At 47.2% G+C, this 12,871-nt stretch overlaps 1 protein-coding gene across 1 annotated transcript in view; it reads left to right on the top strand.

The window, feature by feature from the left end:
- Positions 1 to 12,871, top strand: part of LOC140388629 (carbohydrate sulfotransferase 11-like) — a 109,836-nt gene that overhangs the window by 17,539 nt on the left and 79,426 nt on the right. The gene's annotated exons all lie outside the window — the stretch shown is intronic.

The raw sequence follows: 12,871 nt of genomic DNA on the forward strand, positions 1-12,871 counted from the left end.
GTTCTGGGAATATCGTGCAGCATTCCCTCGGTTCTGGGAATATCATGCAGCATTCCCTCGGTTCTGCTCTGGGAATATCGCACAGCATTCCCTCGGTTCTGGGAATATCGTGCAGCATTCCCTCGGTTCTGGGAATATCGTGCAGCATTCCCTCGGTTCTGCTCTGGGAATATCGTGCAGCATTCCCTCGGTTCTGCTCTGGGAATATTGTGCAGTATTCCCTCGGTTCTGCGAATATCGTGCAGCATTCCCTCGGTTCTGGGAATATCATGCAGTATTCCCTCGGTTCTGGGAATATTGTGCAGCATTCCCTCGGTTCTGCTCTGGGAATATCGCACAGCATTCCCTCAGTTCTACTCTGGGAATATCGTCCAGCATTCCCTCGGTTCTGGGAATATCGTGCAGCATTCCCTCTGTTCTGGGAATATCGTGCAGCATTCCCTCGGTTCTGTGAATATCGTGCAGCATTCCCTCGGTTCTGCTCTGGGAATATCGTGCAGCATTCCCTCTGTTCTGGGAATATCGTGCAGCATTCCCTCGGTTCTGTGAATATCGTGCAGCATTCCCTCTGTTCTGGGAATATCGTGCAGCATTCCCTCGGTTCTGTGAATATCGTGCAGCATTCCCTCGGTTCTGGCAATGTCGTCCAGCATTCCCTTGGTTCTGGGAATATCGTGCAGCATTCCCTCGGTTCTGGGAATATCGTGCAGCATTCCCTCGGTTCTGCTCTGGGAATATCGTGCAGCATTCCCTCAGTTCTGCCCTGGGAATATTGTTTTAGTTGCTGTGATATGAAGAGTCTAAAGTTCTGTTCCTTTTTCATAAACACACATTTATTTCATTCCAACAGCCTTTGCACAAAACTCTCACTATACATCACCTGACAGAGGCCACCTGAAGCCCCTTTACATATCAGTGTCAATTAATGGATACTTTACATAAATGAGACAACTAATTGCAATGTCTCTTAACCCATTACTTAACAGTCTCCCCTTCCTTGGAGAAAAAAATAATAATTGGGTGAAAACAAAATTTCATGAAACTCAAAAACACACACATGATTTCCCCCCCCTTTTTTCTTTGTTTGGACAAGAAAGAAAAAAAAACAGTCACAGAAACAAGCACCCTTCATTAACAATATCCAAACTTTTCTGTGAACTCGCCCCTCTTTGCGTAAAACAGTCTGACAGTTGATAGCTCCTGTCGACCCATTTAATTTTTGTTATTTCCCCTCTGTCCAAAATCTGCTTCAAACTTGCGATGTCTATCCGTAACCTCTTTTCATTGACACTTTTTGTAGAGTGCACATTTTCCCACAGGGATTTATTGTCAATGTGACAGTCAATAGGTATATTACCCAAATCCCCTAATCCCCAAATTTCTGTCAATATCATACTTATATAAAAGGCCATATCCACCGCCTCTACAAGCCTTAACGTCTCAGCAGCCAAAGTGCTTTTTACCACTCTCCTTATTTTCTTTGTTTCCCACACAAGTGGGCAACATTTACCATTGTTCCCCAAAAGGAAAATTATAAAACCTCCTGCACTTGAAACCCCATCACATAAATTTGCGTAGGACGCATCACTATAAACTATGAGTTTCAAGTGCCTAAGGTCACCTAAAACCGGGAACTTCAAAACACACTCCTGCATTTTTAGTTTGGCCAACGCTTTATTTGCTCTTATTATGTCTTCCACTTTGGGATCATTCATTTTTGTACTCAACTCTAAGACATCAAAACTCACGTCAGGTCTAGTCTGTCTACCGAGCCAGTTCAGTTGCCCAATTAAACTTCGCAGTTGCTCTTTTTCTATCTTTGAAACCATTGCGTCTTTTTGTGAAACTCGGCCACGACTAATTGCTATTGGGGTAATGCTTTCCAAATAAGATTGCTGACGTAAAGTTGCCCCTAACTTAGTCTGTCCAATTTCCAGTCCAATATATTTAAATGCACCGTGTGAAGCCTGACTTCCAACCCTGAATTCTTTCCTCAAACCAGAGATTACAATAGCTTCAAAATCACTAGTCCCACCCCACAAACAATCATCGACATGCATCATAAAAATGCCAGAAAGATTTCCTTTATAGTGCCAGTAAAACATTGCAGGATCTGCTTTCAACTGGTAACAGCCTAACTTTAACAAAACATACCTTACCGAAAAATACCAGACACTCGATGCATAATTTAATCCATATACACATTTGTTCAACTTCCAGAGTACCCCTTCTGTGTTAGCTGCTTCTTTAGGAGGACGGAGAAAAATGTCTCTCTGGAGCTGATGCCCCTGCAAAAAGGCAGCTTTTATATCTATAGATTTGCATTCCCATGCCTTTGTGGCTAATAGAGCCACAAGCCTGGCCTTTGCCTTATAAGTTCCACCCGGAAGAACCTTTTCCGTGCAAATCCATCTGTGGGATAGAGCTCTTTGTCCCCTATCCGGTACTTCCGTGTATACCCCAAATTCACTCCAACTATGCAATTCTTGCTGTTTAGCTTCTTTGATAATTTCTTCATCTAATTTATTTGAAGCCACCAAAATCTCACGTGCATGTGGGCTTCTACTCCTATTAGTATTCGTAGTCTTACTCATGTTCCGAGATCTTGATAAACTACGTCCCCTCTCCCGCTTGGTATCTCATCCTGTACTGCTACTGCTTGATCTTCCCTTCTGCTGTGGGATGTCCTTTCAATAGTTCTCGACCTTTTCCTGCGGACCTGTTCACTATCCGATGTACTATCTGAACTGGCACTGCGTTTCTGTGCCCTCAATTGTTGAACTTTGTTTTCCCAATCCATTGTCTTGACTCCTTCCCCTGAATGCTGTACATTCAATCAACGTTTATGCTTTCCAGTGGTCTTCCCTGCTCTACTAATAACAGTTGCATCCTTCCATTGACTAGACCCTTCAGGCAAGTATGTCACTTTTGTACCAACTTTTGGCAGTTGCCCTTTCGGAAAAATGGCCTGTTCTAATTCATCAGAAGTGTTGTGTTCCTCCACAGAAACCCTGTCTATATCAGTTAATTGGTCCTCATAGTTCTGTAACACATGCATGCCAGATGACTCTGGTTCCTCGTCATGTCTGTCTGCTCTGTCTAAATTTGAAAATTTGTAGTCTGTACCCATTATCCTTGATGAATGTACCCTAACAGTTTGATTACCATGTTGCAAAATAATTGTTTTGCCATCTATGCCTATGATCTTCCCTGGGCCTTTGCATTCATTAGAATTGTCTCTCTTATAGTATACCATGCCTCCTTGCTGAAAAACGGCATCTGATGGCCGTGCGTTATGTCTTAAAGCTCTGTGAATTCTTTCAGAGACTTCTGCTTCCAAAAAAGCTTTTCTACTGCTATGTAATGCATTTAAATGTTCAGCAAAACCAGAGATAATTGTAGTCCCCTCCCAAGCTGGAGGCTGGTCATCCAAAATGGATGGAATTTTAGGATTTCTACCAAACACTAATTGATAAGGACTATAGCCCCCAACCATCTGCAATGAATTCTTTGCATGTACTGCCCATGCTAAAGCTGAATTTAGCCTGCAATTGGGTCGATCTGCCAAAATTTTCCGAAGCATGTCATCGATGACAGCATGATTTCTTTCACAGACACCATTACTAAATGGGCTTTCTGCAGCCGTATTTATAACTCTGACATTCATGTTTTCACACATATCCCTAAACTCATCATTAGCAAATTCTCCCCCATTGTCCCCAAGGAATTTTGCCAGTGGACCCATTCCTGTCCCTATCCATTTTCCCACGATTTGATCCAGAATTACTCTCTTTTCTTTACTTCGTACAATCGTTGATTGACTAAATCTGGTTGCTAAATCTACAAAATGCAAAATAAATATATTATTTGCTTTATCCCAGATCTTAAGGTCCATGGCCACAATGTTGTTAAAATCCCTGGCCAAAGGTAGGGTTACTATCGATCGTGCTGGTGTCCTTCTGTACTTCCTACAAACTTCACAGCGGTCACTAACCTGTTCTATCAGTTTAGTTTGGTCGTCATCCCTTACCCCTGCATCTTTAATACATTTTTCAGCCTCCGAGGAGACGGATGTGCAAATTGCCTATGCAGTTTTAATACCACAAGCATTTTATCAGCTAATGTCCTATTTTCAACTGTTATTAACACATCCTTAACCACTCTACTTGAAATATTATTTGTCAGTAATGGAATGCAATAGTGTCCCGACTGTGTAAATTGTAAATCCACCGTCTTTCCAAAAACCGTTGCCTTATCCTGTTCCATATCCAGTTTCATGTGTGCTTTCTTCATCGATGGTCTGCTCAGAAGCAAAGGTATCTCACTTGATACAACATCCGTGCTAATGAAATGATTCACTCCGGCAATATTGCAAGGGATCACCACTCTTTTTAGCGACTTCAGAGTATTATCATCCCCAAACCTGAAACTTGTGGAACTTTCAAATTCCTTAACCTTGTTACGACTTTCAGCATTCAAGGAGTCCAGATAACATTTTAACCAGTCAATTCCACACACAGTAGATGTGCAGCCACTGTCCAATACAGCACAGTTGAAGGATTCTGCACAGTAAGAAGTCTTACAACACCAGGTTAAAGTCCAACAGGTTTGTTTCGATGTCACTAGCTTTCGGAGCGCTGCTCCTTCCTCAGGTGAATGAAGAGGTATGTTCCAGAAACACATATATAGACAAATTCAAAGATGCCAGACAATGCTTGGAATGTGAGCTTTAGCAGGTGATTAAATCTTTACAGATCCAGAGATGGGGTAACCCCAGGTTAAAGAGGTGTGAATCGTGTCAAGCCAGGACAGTTGGTAGGATTTCGCAGGCCAGATGGTGGGGGATGAATGTAATGCGACATGAATCCCAGGTCCCGGTTGAGGCCGCACTCATGTGTGCGGAACTTGGCTATAAGTTTCTGCTCGGCGATTCTGCGTTGTCGCGCGTCCTGAAGGCCGCCTTGGAGAACGCTTACCCGGAGATCAGAGGCTGAATGCCCTTGACTGCTGAAGTGTTCCCCGACTGGAAGGGAACATTCCTGCCTGGTGATTGTTGCGCGATGTCCGTTCATTCGTTGTCGCTGCGTCTGCATGGTCTCGCCAATGTACCACGCTTCGGGACATCCTTTCCTGCAGCGTATGAGGTAGACACCGTTGGCCGAGTCGCACGAGTATGTACCGCGTACCTGGTGGGTGGTGTTCTCACGTGTAATGGTGGTATCCATGTCGATGATCTGGCACGTCTTGCAGAGATTGCCATGGCAGGGTTGTGTGGTGTCGTGGTCGCAGTTCTGAAGGCTGGGTAGTTTGCTGCAAACAATGGTTTGTTTGAGGTTGCGAGGTTGTTTGAAGGCAAGTCGTGGGGGTGTGGGGATGACCTTGGCAAGACGTTCATCGTCATCAATGACGTGTTGAAGGCTGTGAAGAAGATGTCGTAGTTTCTCCGCTCCGGGAAAGTACTGGACGACGAAGGGTATTCTGTCGGTTGTGTCCCATGTTTGTCTTCTGAGGAGGTCGGTGCGGTTTTTTGCTGTGGCGCGTTGGAATTGTCGATCGGTGAGTCGAGCGCCATATCCCGCTCGTACGAGGACATCTTTCAACGTCTGTAGATGTCCGTTACGCTCCTCCTCGTCTGAGCAGATCCTGTGTATACGGAGCGCTTGTCCATTGGGGATGGCTTCTTTAATGTGTTTAGGGTGGAAGCTGGAGAAGTGGAGCATCGGGAGGTTATCCGTGGGTTTGCGGTAAAGCGAAGTGCTGAGGTGACCGTCCTTGATGGAGACGAGTGTGTCCAAGAATGCAACTGATTTTGGAGAGTAGTCCATGGTGAGTCTGATGGTTGGATGGAACTTATTGATGTCATCGTGTAGTCGTTTCAGTGATTCTTCGCCGTGGGTCCAAAGGAAAAAAATGTCATCGATGTATCTGGTGTATAACGTCGGTTGAAGGTCCTGTGTGGTGAGGAGGTCTTGTTCAAACTTGTGCATGAAGATGTTGGCGTATTGGGGTGTGAATTTGGTCCCCATGGCTGTTCCGTGCGTCTGGACGAAGAACTTGTTGTCGAAGGTGAAGACGTTGTGATCCAGAATGAAGCGGTTGAGTTGCAGAATTGCGTCTGGAGATTGGCAGTTGTCGGTGTTGAGTACTGAGGCTGTTGCAGCAATGCCGTCGTCATGGGGGATGCTGGTGTAGAGTGCCGAGACGTCCATTGTGACGAGGAATGTTCCTGGTTCAACTGGTCCATGGGTGCTGAGTTTCTGTAGGAAGTCCGTCGTGTCGCGACAGAAGCTGGGCGTACCTTGTACGATGGGTTTCAAGATGCCCTCGATGTAGCCAGAGAGATTCTCACACAGGGTCCCATTGCCTGAAACGATAGGACGGCCTGGTGTGTTGGCCTTATGTATTTTCGGGAGGCAGTAGAGATCTCCAATGCGGGGAGTACGTGGGATGAGAGCACGTAGGTGCTCTGAAGATCTGGATCCAAGGTCTTGATCAGTTTAAGTTTGCGGATGTGTTCCTTGGTCGGATCTGCTGGTAACTGTCTATAGTGTTCTTGGTTGTTGAGTTGTCGGTATACTTCTTTGCAGTAGTCCGTTCTGTTCAGTACGACAGTGGCCCCCCCCTTTGTCTGCTGGTTTGATGACGATGTTGCGGTTGGTCTTGAGAGCGCGGATGGCATTGCGTTGTGCTTGGGTGACGTTCGGGGCTGTCTTGTGAATGCGACTGATGAATCTGGCATTGACGCGACTCCTGATGGCTTGAGCATACATGTCGAGTCTAAGGCAGCGGCCTTCCGGAGGGGTCCAATTCGACTCTTTCCTCTTCGGTTGCCGCACCGCAGATCTCTCGGTCTGCTGTTCCGGTTCATTGGTAGTCTGCTTGGGTTCGCTGTTGGCCTTTTGGGGTCTGTGGAAGAATTCCCGGAGCCTCATTCGCCTGATGAATTCCTCTGTGTCTGCCGCGAGGGGCAACACGGTAGCCTTGTGGATAGCACAATTGCTTCACAGCTCCAGGGTCCCAGGTTCGATTCCGGCTTGGGTCACTGTCTGTGCGGAGTCTGCACATCCTCCCTGTGTGTGCGTGGGTTTCCTCCGGGTGCTCCGGTTTCCTCCCACTGTCCAAAGATGTGCAGGTTAGGTGGATTGGCCATGATAAATTGCCCTTAGTGTCCAAAATTGCCCTTAGTGTTGGGTGGGGTTACTGGGTTATGGGGATAGGGTGGAGGCGTTGGCCTTGGGTGGGGTGCTCTCTCTAAGAGCCGGTGCAGACTCGATGGGCCAAATGGCCTCCTTCTGCACTGTAAAATTCTATGAAAAAAAAAATTCTATGAGACTGATGGGGTCCATTTTGGTGGTGGTGCAGAAATTGAGCCCTCTGCTGAGGACTTCAATTTCGTCTGGTTGAAGGGTGTAGTCTGACAAGTTGACAATAGATTTCCCTGTATTGTTTTCTACTGTGACACCGGGGGTGGCTTGGTTGCTGCTGGTGGTGATGCCAAGTTTCTCAAGCTTTCTGTTCTTGGTATGCATATGGGTGGCATAGTATTGTTGTCTCATCTGTTTGGCGGTGTTCCGCAGCTGGCCTGCTGCGTCCTGAGCGCAAGTTGAGAATATGGCCTCTATCTTGGTTTCCAGGTTGCGTCGTCTGCTGTAGAGCTGGCGGACGAGGTGGTTGAGGAGTGTGAGAGAGGTGCGACGGCAGAGTCTCTCAGCATAGTCTGTGTTGTAGGTCGACTTGAGTGGGTTTGTGATCTGTAGCCCTTTCGGGATCTTGTCTGCTTTCTTGCATCTTTGTAGAAACTTAATGTCAGTGTCTGTATGCGCGATCTTCCTGGAGATCCTCTCCACTTTGAGCCGGCAGTTTGCGATGCCGATGGTAGCCATGATGTAGAGATGCCGGCTTTGGACTGGGATGAGCACAGTAAGAAGTCTTACAACACCAGGTTAAAGTCCAACAGGTTTGTTTCGATATCACTAATTTTCGGAGCGCAGCTCCTTCCTCAGGTGAAGGATTCTGCAACCAACACCCTCATTACCGGCGTAAAACTGCTTGTCAATAGGACAATGCCTTCTTTCTGGTCACTATCTTTTTCCTCTTCTGACTCTTCCGCGTCATGTGTCGCTTCAAACACTCTATCATAACGAGTTGGACAGTTGAAAGCATAATGGTATTGAGAGTCACATCGAAAACATCGATTTATCATGCCCCGTGCATTTCTGGGGTTCATCTTCCTATTGTAGGTTCTAACTGGGTTTCTGTCTTCATAATTTCCCTGTCTCTGTCTCCTTCTATAGTCTTGAGCCCTGTTCGTAGCCATACAATTTTGCCATCCTGTTAGTAGTGTATCTTCCATATTCTGCCTTATTGCAGGCTGACCTATTTGGGTCATCAGAGCCATCGGAATCGAATGTTTCTCCGGAAACTTTTGTAAAGCTTTTGTCATCTGTTCAAATAAGGTATCCTTATCAGTAAACTGAACTCCTGTCAAAACCAGGAGCCTATCCATGTTGCTCACTCTAGCACAGTCAAGTAATTTAAAGGCCAACATAGACTGTGGAAATTCCAGGTTGTGTTTCTGCAGCCTTTTATATAGTCTGCCAAATTCCATTACATAGTCTTCCATGGAGATATCCTCCATTTTCTGGAACTTATCAAAATCCGACCATGCTTCATACGCACTTAACAAGTCATCTTTCTTATAAATCTTATCCATATAATGTAATAAAGTCTCCAGACCTTCTTCAGAGGCTAACTCTTCCAATTCCAGCTCAGAAAGCACTTTGTTTTGGATTTTACTGCCATATGGTAGAGAAAGAGCCAATGCCATACCTTGTTTTCTCTTTCCCAAAGCAGTTACCTTAGTCCACATAACTACTGCACTTCTCCATTGGTCGTACGATTCCCTTTCAGAAAATAAGGGAGGATAGTCTTATCCAGCCATCTTTATCCTCGGTTCAGCCATGTATCCCTTTCTCCCCCCTTCTTTTCTCACTCACTCCTTGGTTTGATCTGGAAAGTTGTATCTTTCAACCCTTCACATTTACACAGCAACCACCCTCTGCTACCAATTGTTCGACGTTTTAGTTGCTGTGATATGAAGAGTCTAAAGTTCTGTTCCTTTTTCACAAACACACATTTATTTCATTCCAACAGCCTTTGCACAAAACTCTCACTATACATCACCTGACAGAGGCCACCTGAAACCCCTTTACATATCAGTGTCGATTAATGGATACTTAACATAAATGAGACAACTAATTGCAATATCTCTTAACCCATTACTTAACAATATCGTGTAGCATTCCCTCGGTTTTGCTCTGGGAATATCGTGCAGCATTCCCTCGGTAATGTTCTGGGAATATCGTGTGGCATTCCCTCGGTTCTGCTCTGGGAATTGTGGTGTTCTTTGTGTTGCCTAATTCAGGATGGTTGGCATAGAGTTCATAAAGACCACAAAATAGCTTTAACTTACACAAAGCTATGATTTTATTTACACTACTTTGGATTCGGCATGTACTCCTAAAGAATGCACAGTTGATTAATAACATTTAAACTCCACTCATCTACAGCTAATATCACTACTGGTTTAAACTATGACCTGCTCTCACTTACACTATCTGTACTTCTAACTCGCACTCCCTGCACACCCACTCCCACAAGGATTAGCATCACTGCCTTATATAGTTGTAACTGCAGCTCCCTCTAGTGGCTACTCTAGACAGTTCATTAACCCTTGCAGTTCCGACAGTTATGATAATACCACAGGACTATCATGCGGCATTCCTCAGTGATGCTCTGGGAATATCGTGCAGCATAGGGTGAGGGAGTGGGTCTAGGTTGCGTGCTCTCTCGGAGGGTCGGAGCAGACTCAATGGGTCGAATGGCCTCCTTTTGCACAGTCGGGATTTTATGGAAAGAAAAACTTGCATTTGTATAGCATCTTTCAAAATCTTAGGACGTCCCAAACCCCGTCTCGGCCAATGAGGTGTAGTCACTGTTGTGATATACGGGAGACTTGGCGCACAGCAAAATGTGATAACCATACAGTGCAAGAAGTAGGCCATTTGGCCCATCGAGTGGGCACTGAACAATTCTTTCTCGCTGTTGATGGTATTGGGAGCAAAGCTAACCGGCTTTCCCCCCATTCCACTCCAAGTCTTCGGATCCGGTTCAATTAGCCGACCCTCTCCCAGTTGCTGAGTTGGCTACTGTTTGTGCAGATGGAGTTGTGTCGGAACGGCGGAGCGGCAGGTTCATTACAGTGCGCAGGCACCTCCTCCCAGTTGTAATGAATGTTTCTATTGGACCACATTACAACGCACCTTGGCCCAAGTGGTGGAAACGAGGACTGTTCAGCCAGAGGTGGTCGACATTCAGTAAGAATATTGGACAGACGGGAACTAAGAGAATTTTTTTTCTTAACTCAGCGAGTTATGATTGGAGAACAGAGGGAGTCCATTCTGCCCCTCTAGCCTATCCTGTCACTCATTTGGGTCATGGCTGTGTCCACCAATACTATTTCACGGCAATATATCAATTTCAGTTAACTCCCAGCCTCCCAGCTTTTCTGGGGGAGATTTTCCTAGATTTCCAATCCCCTTTTATGTCAGAACGTTCTTCCCGACATCCACCCCCTGAACGATCTTGTTTTCAGGTTATTCCTCCATGTTTTGCCCCCCGACCTCCTCCGGAGGGAACAGTTTCTCTCCGTCTATCTTCAAACCCCTTTAATCATCCATTTAGATCACTTGCCAACTATCTAAACTCGAGGGAGCAGTGGATGTAGATTCAGTAGCAACTTTCGAAAGTGAACTGGAGAAATGTTTGGGCAGGAAAGAGGATTGTGGGGGAAAGAGTAGGGGCAGCGGGACTAATTAGATAGCTCTTTCCATGGGCTAGTGCAGGCACGATTGGCTGAATGGTCTTTTTTTTTCATTGCTGCGTTTGATCAAAGACCGAGTTATTGGGTTCTGATCCTCCATGGATATCGCGGGGCATCAGAGCGATGTTATTGAAAGATGAGGGTGCAGAAGAGATTTACCAGAATGTTGCCTGGTATGGAGGGCATAAGCTATGAGGAGCGATTGAATAAACTCGGTTTGTTCTCACTGGAACGAAGGAGGTTGAGGGGCGACCTGATAGAGGTATACAAAATTATGAGGGGCATAGACAGAGTGGATAGTCAGAGGCTTTTCCCCAGGGTAGAGGGGTCAATTACTAGGGGGCATAGGTTTAAGGTGAGAGGGGCAAAGTTTAGAGTAGATGTACGAGGCAAGTTTTTTACGCAGAGGGTAGTGGGTGCCTGGAACTCACTACCGGAGGAGGTAGTGGAGGCAGGGACGATAGGGACATTTAAGGGGCATCTTGACAAATATATGAATAGGATGGGAATAGAAGGATACGGACCCAGGAAGTGTAGAAGATTGTAGTTTAGTCGGGCAGTATGGTCGGCACGGGCTTGGAGGGCCGAAGGGCCTGTTCCTGTGCTGTACATTTCTTTGTTCTTTGTTCTTTGAGAGTGACATAATCCGCGTTTTCCTCCTGTTTTGGGGGTTTCTGATTGGCCAGGCGGATTTCTGTTTTCAGTTTTCAGTTTGGTCTGTTGGATTGAGGAAGTAATCATCATTCTGATTGTGAAACTCGTCCTCGTGGGAGCTTCTTTGTTGTGGGTTTGGACGTTCTGCCAAACTCCCACCCAGGCCTCTCTGGAGAAAACATGTTCAGCCTCGCCATGTGAGAGTCGCAGTGTGTGGCAGAGGGTCAGAAACTGGTCTGAACCGTCCCTCCCGCTAACCGACTCGAGAGAGTGGGAAGCAACGGCTTCTGAAGGTGGCTCTTCTCGAGAATGACCCCAACACTGGCAGTGAGGGAAATGAGAAACTGCTGGACGGGAACACCAGGTCGCGCTCTACGTCCTGGCATTATTGGCTGCTCAATCCCCCCTCCCTCGGTTTAATGCCGTATCTTAACGTCTGTGACAGTGCAGCACTCGCTCGGTACCGCACCAGGAGAGACAGGCTGGACTGGGTGCTGAAGTTTCTAGAACATAGAACATACAGTGTAGAAGGAGGCCATTCGGCCCATCGTGTCTGCACCGACCCATTGAAGCCCTCACTTCCACCCTAGCCCCGTAACCCAATAACCCCACCTAACCTTTTTGGATACCAAGGGCAATTTATCACGGCCAATTCAACTAACCTGCACATCTTTGGACTGTGGGAGGAAACCGGAGCACCCGGAGGAAACCCACGCACACACGGGGAGGATGTGCAGACTCCGCACAGACAGTGGCCCAAGCCGAAATCGAACCTGGGACCCTGAAGCCACAGTGCTAGCCACTTGTGCTACCGTGCTGCCGTCCTAGAGTGAGACTTGAACTGATAACTTCCTCATGCATAGATTCACTCAGCCAATTTGAGCAGTGATCTGGGGCGTCATTCTCCGACCCCCCCCGCCGGGTCGGAGAATGGCTGTTGGCCGCCGTGAATCCCGCCCCCGCCGAAGTCTCCGGTACCGGAGATTGGGCGGGGGCGGGAATCGGGCCGCGCCGGTTGGCGGGACCCCCCACTCAATTCTCCGGCCCAGATGGGCCGAAGTCCCGCCCAGAAATTGCCTGTCCCGCCGGCGTAAATTAAACCTGGTATTTACCGGCGGGACCAGGCGGCGTGGGCAGGCTCCGGGGTCCTGGGGGGGGGGCGCGGGGCGATCTGACCCCGGGGGGTGCCCCCACGGTGGCCTGGCCCGCGATCGGGGCCCACCGATCCGTGGGCGGGCCTGTGCCGTGGGGGCACTCTTTCCCCTCCGCCACGGACTCCACCATGGCGGAGGCGGAAGAGACTCTCCCCACTGTGCATGCGCGGGAAACTGTCAG

The sequence above is a fragment of the Scyliorhinus torazame genome, chromosome 13 (genome assembly GCF_047496885.1).
Source record: "Scyliorhinus torazame isolate Kashiwa2021f chromosome 13, sScyTor2.1, whole genome shotgun sequence".
NCBI classification, from domain to species: Eukaryota; Metazoa; Chordata; class Chondrichthyes; order Carcharhiniformes; family Scyliorhinidae; genus Scyliorhinus; species Scyliorhinus torazame.